This window comes from Crinia signifera, chromosome 9, assembly GCF_055691185.1.
Source record: "Crinia signifera chromosome 9, ASM5569118v1, whole genome shotgun sequence".
Taxonomy (NCBI): Eukaryota; Metazoa; Chordata; class Amphibia; order Anura; family Myobatrachidae; genus Crinia; species Crinia signifera.
In genome coordinates this window covers 57,964,260-57,976,277 of record NC_139225.1, presented here as the reverse complement: position 1 = coordinate 57,976,277, position 12,018 = coordinate 57,964,260, and the positions used below count along the sequence as shown (strand labels likewise).

At 43.1% G+C, this 12,018-nt stretch overlaps 1 protein-coding gene across 3 annotated transcripts in view; it reads left to right on the top strand.

Annotated features, from left to right (window-relative positions):
* Positions 1-691: 691 nt before the first annotated feature.
* The window catches only part of MID2 (midline 2), a 241,980-nt gene continuing 230,653 nt past the window's right edge, over positions 692-12,018 (top strand). The window contains exon 1 of one of the 3 annotated variants that reach the window (XM_083159114.1): positions 692-1,393. The gene's annotated coding sequence lies outside the window, so the exon portion shown is untranslated. The remainder of the gene's footprint in view (positions 1,394-12,018) is intronic. The other 2 variants (XM_083159113.1, XM_083159112.1) reach the window with 2 other exon arrangements.

Here is a 12,018-nt window from a genome sequence, read left to right as displayed (position 1 = left end):
CTGGCGACAGCACAGCAGCCTGCACGCCGGATCTAGTGCATTCATTGCGAGACAGCTCACATCTATCTATGGCTGGCGTACTGAATAAGGTGAGACAGCGGAGGTCATAATACCTACCCCGTGTGTCCACAGATAGTGATAGATCTATAGACGCACAGATACCGTGCCTCTGCCCCCGGTGACAACACTGTCCTGCACCCAGTGTTGACTTCGGCGTTATCAGTGACCAAACACAATATAAATACTTACCTCCCAACATGACCCTGGAGGGACACATGAAGCTCTGCAGAAAGGAAGGTTGGCTATGGATACACTTTTTATTTTATTTTAAATGCCGAGTACACATTCAAAAAGGAGTGACCACGCCCCCTTTTCCAGTGGCCACGCCCCTTTCTGGATGTGTACCGATTTTTACCCTTCAAATGTTGGAGGGTATGCAATCAGGGCCAGATGTAACAAGCTTCAAAAAGTGATGCAATGGATAGTGATAAACAGCAAGCCATTCAGCTCCGAACTTCCATGTTACAGGCTGGGTTTGAAAAATGACAGCTGGGAGTTGATCGGCTGGTTGTTTATCACTCTCCATTTTACCACCTTTTTAAGCTTGATACACCTGGTCCAATATTATACCCTTAAAGAAACATGAGCAGAATGAGTAGAACGTGAAGCAGTGCTGGTGTGAGATGTCTGCCAGGTGAGAGCAGGATTAGGCTGCAGTACTGCACCGCTGGGGGCAGGGGGAACCCTCTCTCCTTGGTTCAGCAGCTGCTCTCCGAGGTTATGTGTGACTATAGCATGTGCCAGGGTGTGGGAGACGGAGTGGGAGTGAGGACGGATCAGTACTGGAAGTAGCTGCTGCCTGTGACTCTGTCCTCTCCTCCCTGGCACAGCCTGGCTGATACCCTCCATCTCTCCCCTCTACACCCCCCACAGTCACAGCGGTTATTTTACTTTCTCCGGCGGCACCATGACTCCTCCCCGGCACAGACACTCGCTGCACCTGCCCTGTGTCCCCCGGCTTATGCTGGCACACAGTCAGACACACTGGGCAGGGTAGTACAGACGCCGCTCCTGTCATCAGGATTGCAGCGGCTCCCGTGTACACCGGAATACCCCGCATTGGCTGTGCTGGATAACAGCGACAAGTGTGTTGCCTCACTCACCCTCCAGTGAGCAGAGATCATCGGGGCTGGGAAATGGATCCCTGGCACTCATGGCTGTGACTGGGGCGGCTGCGTCCTACTTTAGGGAAACCTGCACCTGACACTTCGGGATTTCTCCCTCTCCGGATCCTGCACCGTGATCAGCCCTACGCCCCAGCCCGCACCACGCTGGCACAGTACCCCGGCGCCCGGAGGAGGCATGGCCCGCTGCTGGGAAAGTTACGGGTAATGTATGTGTCATTCACTCACCTGCACCACAGACACATGCAACCAGGGGTGCAGCACCCTCACCACTGACAGGATAGTACACAAGCCCTAAACTATATACTGATGGTATATGATTTCTGTGTGTGTTATGCGAAGTCCTGTAATAATCACAAGCAATTACAATCCAGAGCCTTTATTTTATGCAGTAATGTTATTTTTTTAATAACAATAATAAAATAACCAAAATATCCTATCTATCTATCTATCTATCTATCTATCTATCTATCTATCTATCTCTGTCTAAATAACTAGCTATCTTTATTCTATTTAATAAATGGTAAATTTGTTCATTTGTATTTATTATTAGTATTATTAATAATGAGGATATTTTTGCATTGCATATCTATAGGTTTATACAATAACTTATGTTTCCTACTAATTAAGCAAACCATAAAGGTTACTATATTTCTCTGTACACTGTAATTGGGTCCTGTGGATCCCTTGTGGCACCTTATAAATAAAGGATGATAATAATGATAAGATTAAGAATATATGGACATATGGGATTAATAAACTCCATTAAAGTTACAGTTATTGTAGTAGATACTGTGTGTTGTGTTGATGTACATTCTATAGATGAAGGAGAGAGAAATAAGATATTCTATTCCTAGGTATAAGTCAGCTCAGAGCACACCTATAGTACAGTATGTGTTCTGTCTTCAGAGCAAAGGACAACTCATTATTTTTCATGATAAATCAGGTGCTATGTAATAACTGTGCCACGTATGCTGGATATTCTGGCCTGTTTTACCATATATCTCTTACTTAGATGTTTTCTTTCTGCTTTATATATTACATTATAGTAATGCTTGCATGCAATTATACACAATATATACTTTATACAGATACAACCTGTGCTATTATAACACATCTTGCACTTTAATAGCATGTATATTCTTGCATTGTTTCATTGTTTCATTTTCTATTTGTTTTGTTCCCCCCCCTTCCCCCACCCCCCAATTAAATAGTATTTTTACTAGTGTACAGTATTCCAAGTGCTTGCAAATGGCAATCTCATCAGTGGGTGTATGAGTACTATTAGTAAATGACAAAGTGAATTATAGGCCTGATTCTGAGGTGGGAGTAAAGCAAAAAAAGGGACTGCACCTGGGCAAAGCATGCTGTACTGCAGGTGGGGCAGGGGGGCAGTGCAGAGATACTGGGCAGCATTCAATGCTCCCGATTCACCTTTTTTTCAGAGAATCGGGCTGATTTTACTATCTACGGTTAATCTTTTTTCACTGAAAATCTGATTCACCCTACTCAATGTTCACTTCAATGTTCGCTATCAGGGGCAATGAGCCCCTGTGGGGTTGAATAGGGGGAAAGGGAGAGCTGGCAGCGAATACTCCATCCCCCTGGAACCCGGCGATTGTGCAGTGAATCCTAAACAGGATTCGCTGCACATCGCAAAAAAAACCATTGAATACTGCCCACTGTCTGTTGGTATGAAAAGGGTGTATCCAAAATCAAATCTACAGTATGTTGCTGTGAAAAAAAAGAGCTGTCCAGCATTTGTGGGCTACATTCAAAATCAGTCAGTATTTTCCCTACATACAAAAATAAACAAAATAAGAAAAATAAATACATGTAATTGCAATACCTGCATTGCAATGCGGTTTGTCCAGGTGCAAAGTTACATAGTAGGTGAGGCTGAATAAAGACTTGCGTCCATCTTGTTCAACCTATGTTTATAGTAGCTTATCCAGTGGCAGAACTCTGGGAGGCAATGGAGTCATCTGCAGCCGGGCTCCTGCTCTCAAGGGGGCACCTCTCCTCCTCTGCAAATTGAAATCCATTAATTGAAAGCCATTGAAATAGCATCTGTGGCTGAGTTCGGAAATATATACAGTATATGTGTTCTTTCTCTCTCCATATATAAATAGATATATATTTTATAAGAGACGTGTGTGTGTGTGTGTGTGTATATATGGTTGTGTGTGGATGTGTTGGGGGCACCAATATATATCTTGCCTCCGGGCAACTGGGATGAACTTACGCCACTGAGCTTATCCCTTGTTGTATAGTATGTTCTGATATTTTAAAGACAGATTATGTTACTTATTCGTACCCATGGACAGATTAAGTTACTTGCTCTTCTTTGAATTACTCCCTCCTCACAGTCAGGCATTATAATGGTGTTACCAAAACCATAAGGCTGAATGCACATTACATAAAAAAAATGGCTGATTTGTTATTTTGAGCTGAATTAGAACAAGACACATTATCTAAAACCCCATACACTCTAGGCAACCCTGGCCGCCACCGATAGTGGCTGATATAGAGTGTATACACTGAACAATATCGTTACATGATATATTTCTATGACATCACCAGGACACGCTGAAAATGAGGGTCATTTGGGTATATCGCCAAATTGACCTGCATGTTCAGCAGACATCAGCGGTTGTTAACGACACACACATCATTAATGATAATGAGTATAGACACTAGAAGATATAGTACAATACATCGCTTAGAAAGCCTTTTCTTTTACTATATCCTCTAGTGTTTATGAGACTTAAGGCCCATACACACTGGGTGACTTTGAATTGAAAGCCGCTCAGTTTGCTCGGGTGCGCCCTCCCGCATCATAGTTGACCCGGCCACTCATCTGCTGATGTAACCAGCAGATGAGTGACAGAGTGGACGGCCTTCCATAGCATCCCGCTATGGAAAAAGTCGTCCACCCTGGGAAAAATCGCTAAAACTGGTGTTTTTCAGCGCGGTGATTTTCCCATCATCATTATCCATGCATGCTGGGCAAAAACTCCCAGTATGTATGGACCTTTAATCATGTGTATGTACTAATGCTCGCTCCTGTGCTTACTCCTAGTATCTTCTCTTCACTTCTCATCGTGTACTGCATGGTAGATGAGAAGATAGCTTTAATGGTCCTGTGTGGTCGTCAGGTTGTATATGTATATGTTCTGAGAATGAAAGATAATCTTGACAGGCATCTTGTCATGTGCACATTGTCTAATGTGTACCCATCCAATTCAAAGGTTTTGTCTTTTTTTTTATAACAGCATATATAGTAAATGTAGATTTTTAACTAAAAAAAATATAAATGCGACGTAAAGGGATATTTTACTCTTGTAAGGCTCTAAAGTGGTGGGAAACTGCTGCAGAAAGCAGTATACACCTCATCCCTACTGGGACTTTTATACGTGCCTTTTTAACACCTTAATTAATGCTAGTACAATACATGTAAATACATTTTAAAAAATACCAATGGCGCCATTTAAAACAGATACTTTTAATGACACCCATACTCATTTGTGTATTACAGAATCTAGTGTATGAGTGCATTACATATCAATGATATTTACAGCATATGATGTCTGTAATGACCTCCAACCCCTTTTAAATGCTGCTGAAAACAGTAATAACAACTGCATGGCAGACATTGGTTTCGCTTGCCGAAATCATTTAGTGTGTTGATATTTTGTAGCAATTTCTTGCATTATCAAGCTATAGTAGTATTGGGAAAATGTACTCTAATTTATGAGGTTAACATATACAGTATATTGTGTCAGTTTCAACTCACAAGACCTAGAATACCAACAATCTCCAGTTCAAATTTCTTCCCTACCCCTAATCCTAACCCAACCTTACCCTATCCACCCAACTTCCCCGCTGCCTTAACTCTTACCTCTACAACCACTGAAGCCTAACACTAACACTCCCCATAGTGCCTAAGTCTAACCCCAACCCAAGTACATACCTCCAGGATGTTTCAGGATTCTGAATGTCGGGAACCTGATTGACCCTATCCCTTTATTATGGGATCCTCTATACAAATAAACTAACAAATAAACTAAGGAGATTTATCACATTTTAGAGAGAGAAAAGGTGGATACGTTGCCAATTGTAACCAATCAGCTTTTAACTGTAAACTCTACTTCCCATGGTATCTCTCTCCAGGATTAGTTAAATCTTCCTTAATATCTGGCAAAAACACTAGAGAAATATTGGTGCGATGCTCTGATCCCCGATGGCCAGGTCCATGAATTAGGAATATTAAACAATTAAAATTCTTGATTCCCCAATCCCTACTGCAAATGGTCATTTTGAACATGTTTCATTTTCCCAGTTCCCTAATGGATCGATGATCATCGCTGACTGCTGGGTTGAGGAATCTGGGCTGCTGGTGTATGGGGGCCAAGAAATCTCTAGCCTTGCTTCTTACATTTTTTCTAGAACCACAAAGATTTGTCTGGTGGTTACCTTACATATGTGTCCTCATAAAATATTGCTGCAGTCGCACTCAGGGCCTGATTAAGAATTGGTTGGACAGAGCTCCACACCTCCACATAAAAATAGGCTCATCATGATGATCACCAGCTGGCCACATGATCAGCCATAAATAAGTATTACATTTCTATTTTCTACACAAAATTATGAACTTTTATGTATTTAGGGAGACATTTGGGCTTATAGTGTATTGGTTCTTCGTGCCTACATTGCATTGCCCTCACCTCGTCCATGGGCCCTTGAATATTTTTAGCTTCAGGCCCATGAGGCCCTTAATCCAGCACTGGTCGCGCCATACAGACCCTCTCAGCGTGCCAGGTCATTTGAATCTCTGCAATACGATGTGACTGGGATGAATCAGGAAACTGCTGATTAATTTGACATGTGACTCATATCTGCATTGGCATAGTTAGTGCTATTATGCTGCTGTGGCTATTTTCCATGCCAGGTTACATTGTGCTTCGCACTCTGATATTGCTGCAATAAATAGCAATGCACAATATTAATACCTGCAGCTCTATTTAAATGTAGACTCTAATATACAATTGAAAGTCTTAAACAGATTATTGCTAGTGCTACAGCAGAAGTATTTAATCATGAGAACCGAAGATATCATAAATGGAAATGACCATAACAGGGTTATGGATGAGGATAACATAGAATGAAATGAGGATAACAACTATTGAGGATGAGGATGACGGTGACATTGAGTGATGATGCGGATAACATGGAGTGAGAATGACAATATAGAATGATGAAGAGGATACCATGTAAGTGAGGATGATAACATATACCCCTTTCCCACTGCAGCCTTTACACGGTAATTTGCAGTTTTTTTAGGCTTTTTAAACGGGTACAGGTGCAGTGGGAATGCTCCAGGTTGCTGTACCCGTTTAAAAATACAGTGTTTTACCCGCTTAAAAGTCATTTTTTCGGCAGTGGGAAAGGGGTAGCCCTTTTACGCGTTAAAAAAAAAAAACGGCATGGGGTCCCCCCCCACTGCCGTAACCAGCACCAGGCTGAAGAAGCCGGGGCTGGTATTAAAAAATCAGGAAACCCGACAAATAGGGGTTCCCTGATTTTTTACAACCAGCCCCAGGCTCCAGGTCCGGAGCTGGTTCCCAAAATACGGGGGACAAAATGAGTAGGGGTCCCCCGTATTTTAAGAACCAGCCCCAGGCCAAACCAGCCAGCAGGGTAATGCCACAGCCAGGGGGAGACTTATTATATAAGTTCCCGCGGCCAAAGCATTCATCCCTCTGACCAGTCAGCCTGGCCAGGTGCCCTGGGGGAGTGGGGACCCCCCCAATGAAGGGGTCCCCCCCCTTCAGGACTTACCTGACCAGGCTGAAGCCTGGTGCTGTCCCCGATGCCCCTGGGCGGTGGGCATCGGGCTGATGGAATGGTGTAAAAAAAATAGAATAAAAACTATTGTCTTTTGCTGTGGAACTATTAGTCCCAGCAAGCCTCCCCCGCAAGCTGGGACTTGGAGAACCACAAGTCCCAGCCTGCGGCGCATTAAAGGGTCCGCTGGAACTTGTAGTTCCACAGTAAAAGTACAATAAACACACTGACACATGTGAAAAATAAAAGTTTAATACATCCACAGCCCACACATACTGATACTTACCTATCTTGAGCCCGTAGGTAGCCCTGGTCCTGATGTCCTGGTCTGTGTCGGCGTCTGTATCCATGTCGGCATCCCTGTCGGCGATGGCATCGGCGTCCGGAGTCCGACGAAATCCATGTGGGAACCTATGGAAGGAAACCATACTCACCTGTCCCAGGGCGACGTAGTCCAGGGAAGGGGTCTTTGCAAAATAACAAACCGACACGCGAACCAAGCGAACAGCTGAGAGCCGCACGGTGTTTGTGTACATAGTGCGGCTCCGCCTCCCGAATGCCGCTATTGGCGGCCTAGCGGCCAATCAGGAGCCGCAAGGCGGCCAATAGCGGCATTCGGGAGGCGGAGGCGCACGATGTAAACAAACACCGTGCGGCTCTCAGCTGTTCACTTGGTTCGCATGCCGTGTAGGCAGTGGGAAAGCAGCAATAGAGAGATGAGAAGAACATAGAATGATGATGAGGATGAACATATCATCGAATGAGAATGAACATATCATCGAATGGGGATGAGGGTAATATAGAATGATGATGAGGATTTAATGGAATTATGAAGAAACAAGAAATGGTGGAGAATATCAATGGAATGATCATGAAGATTAGCATAGAATGATGATGATAAGGAGAACATAGAATGATGACGAGGAGAACATAGAATGATGATGAGGGCAATGTGGAATGAGGAAGAGGAGAAAATAGAATGATAATGTGGATAACATGGAATTATGATGTGGATAACATGGAATGAGGATGAGGGTAATATGGAATGGCCATATATTTAAAGCAATTATTTACTAGGTGATTTGTTTGTATATGATTGCTGCTCTAAAAATACACCCATTCTCTGAAGAACACCAGCACCTCCAGCTTCTTGCACCCTATTACATTTACACACCACATACAGGTAAAGCATCACTCCCAGCTATAATTGCCCATTAACCATTTACATGGGGCAAGCTGGCAATATTTAAAATTAATTAGGCTGTTTAGAATATATTTTGTGTGGTGTAGAATCATAAACGGAAGATATAAAATCATTTATATATACTATATTTACAGTATTTTTTTACAATTATAGTTCATTGACGTATTATTACAATTCTTTTCTTGAAATCCTATAATCCATGGCATTATGTTGGTTTCTATTGAAATATCATATAAAGTTTATATGTTTTAGATTTATGCACTTTGTATCATCTCAGTTGAGTTCAGGATATCTGTCTCCTTTCCTTTTAGGTTTTTGACTACTTCCTGCTACAGTACTTCCCTTTCCCTTTATTCTTTCTGCACTATACATTCTGGTTTTCACTTCTGTTCTTGGTGAAAGGTGATTCAATGCTTTCTGTTTATATTCATTTCCCCTTCTTGTTTATTGATGGTTATTTTTACCAAGAGACAAGGTTCAATCAAGAACACATTTCCTGTGGATTTAGTGGGTGTTTTTAACCTATTTATAAACAATGTTTGAGCTTGAAAATTCACAAAGGACTTTAATTGTTAAAATTGTCAGCACCAACAGACACAAGACAAAGAACGGTGCTAAATTGGGATGCACAATTTATTAAATGGCTAAACAATGCTTACAAAAAATGCCTGCATTCATTTATTGGAGAGCTATAAAATGTACAGAGCTTGCTCAAACGATCAACATAATCAACATAATGTATTCCCGAAATATAAACAAGGATACATATAAATTCACAAATAAATAATTTAATAATTTAATCGCATATAATGGACTGATTCAGAGATGGATGCTGCCACTGTCTATGTGCGCAGCGCAGGGCCAGATTAAGGTCTGTGGGGGCCCTGGACAACAAAATTATGGGGGCCCACCCCTCCTCTCACCCCCCTTCAGCACTCACCGGAGTAGTTATTCTGGTACTTATGTATTATCTGGGCTCCCATGTTAAATGCACCCCATTTTTTCATACCCCTACTATCCAACTACGCATGGAGTCGATTTTATATAGTGTGGCGAGCGCAGCGAGCCACCGTGCCCGAAGCGTGACGAGCGGACGCGGTCTCATAAGAAAAACGGGAGCCCAGATATTACATAAGTACCGTTATTCTCACTGCCCATCGGAGTCGGAGCTGCTGCACGGGCATGGCCTCTTCATGGCGCCTGGGACATGGGGTGATCAGGTGGGGAGAGCAGGGTAGGTCCCCCCGGAGACAGTGTGACAAGAGAGCAGGGCAGAGGGGAGATGCGGGGCTGGCAGGTGAGTGGGAGAACACGGCATCTATCCCCCAGCACTGCTGCAATGCTTACCACGCTGCGCCAGATGGGCAGTGGCGGGGTCCCTGCGGCGTATGGGAACTAGCCGCTGACTGTCCAGCCACCGCAGGGACCCCCTGCCCGCCCAGTGCTGCCCGGACCACAGGGACACGCTGCCCGGACCCCACTGCCTGCCACACACCCACCTGGAGTGTGGGGGCCCCTGATGTGTGGGGGCCCCGGGGCGACCACCCCTAGTAACCCCTTGGTGGATCCACCACTGGCACAGCGGTTGTGTAAAAATATCCATAAGCCGCAGGAGGTGTCTTATATAAAAAGTTCCTATGATCTGTTCACTGCGTCCGATGGCCCAGCATCGACCAACATTGCGACCATTGGACTCTATCCTGGACCTCTGGGAACCCTCAGGTTACTCAAGAAATCTAGCAAAACTTTGCTGCCAGGGCCAATGCAACTGCCAATGTCTTTGGCACGCTCAGGAAATTACGCAAAAATGTGCCAGCTTTCTGGAAAGCTCCCAGTGACTGCCCTGAAACACCTGCAATCTGTTAATGAGTGTACCAATAATACCCCTTTCACACCAGAACATGTAGGGGAATACAGTCCAGGGATCAAGCAGGGAAATTCCTGGTTTGGCCCCTTTTACACCAGCCTAGTCCCTGTTTTTTCTGGTGTGATGGGGGCAGCGGGGTCCCTGCAGCTTTTAGCTCTATTTGCTGGGCTACAGGGCAGAGTAAGTACCTTTTACACCAGCCTGTATCCCAGGCTGGTCCCAGGAGCAAATTTTCCTGGGATTCACATCAGTGCTAGTTGCGGGTTGTTCCTGGGGCCAACCCGGGAATTCAGTCTGGTGTGAAAGGGGTATTACAGGGCACTGCGACCAGAACCTCAGCACCATTGTAAGACATGCACAGCATTGGCTCAGTGCATGCAGTCCTGAAAACATTGATCAAATGTGATAAAATCGGGACTGAATCAACCCCACCTGTAAGGAATGGATACAGTTCAATTATGCAAACAGATTCTAAGAGACTATGGGCCAGATTCTCTAAGCTTCAAAAGTGGTAAAATGGAGAGTGATAAACAGCCAGCCAATCAGATCCTACCTGACATTTTTCAAACACAGTGTGACATACCAGGTAGGAGCTGATTGGCTGGCTGTTTATCACTCTCCATTTTATCACTTTTGAAGCTTAGAGAATCTAGCCCTCTGTGGTAGATGTATGAAGCAGTGATAAGGGAGGAGAAGTAAGCCAGAGGAGATGTGGCCCATGGCAACCAATCAGCACTGAAGTAACATCTATAATTTGCATAATATAAAATTTTATATAGACCAGCTGATTGGTTGCCATGGACCACTTCTCCTCTGGCTCACTTCTCCCTTATCACTGCTTCATACATCTACCCCCACATTCAGAGCATTAAGGGGTAGCATATGAAGCTTATGGAAGTGGTATCTATCCCCATAAAGAATGTTTTGTGCACAGTGATAGTGCTCCATCCAATCAGCTCCTAACTGTCAAAATACATATACAATATACATCACCTTGCACAAAGTTCTTTATAGGAATAGATACCCCTTCTCCAAGCTTCATACTGTACATTTACCCTTGAATTCCAAGTCCCATATGATACTGTAGCATCAGTTGCCTGTATCTTAGTATAAATATAATAGAACCAAACATGGAAATCAACTTTCCAATTCCATTCTTTACATTTAGAGCACAATTAAGGAAAAACAAGCTAATTAATCCATGCATTAGCCGCCATTGTATAAAAACCTGAGGAATTGATATTGGCAAAGTCTGGATTGGCCCTAATGCTGTACATTTAATCAGTATATTTATTAGTATAAAATATTAGTATATTTATTAGTATAAAATAAATATTTCAATTTAGCAGTGACCGAGCCAAAGGTTCAATGTTATTAATATGTAAATGTTGTTAACATAAAAAGTACAGTCTGAACAGAATGCTTCCTTGGCACATCTGCCTTGTAGGCCTATGTAGCCCTTCCTCACATCTGAGAGATGTTCTCAGACACACAGAGATATAACTAGAGGGAAGATTTTCTGTTGCTGTTTCCATCCTTAAATGAGAGACAGATACTACATTTTGTTTTGTTTATTTCAGCTGTACTGATCTTCAAATAAAAGTCATGTACATCACAATTTGAATAAACTTTCGGCAGATATGGACTGTATGACATCATTGCACATACTCTTATCACTAGTTAACTAACTTAACTTAACTAGAAATAATCACACAGACAACTGAAAGGCCTTTTAAAATTGGTCAACCAGAATTTATTATAATCTTTAAACTAAGTATGGTGGCAATAAGAAAGAACGTCCAGACCCACAGTGACATTTCGACTTAACGCCGACACTCATGTCCACGACATGTAGATGGTTAGGGAACTGGCTGTGTAATAGAGAACAGAGAGTGGTTGTGAATGGCGCAGTATCA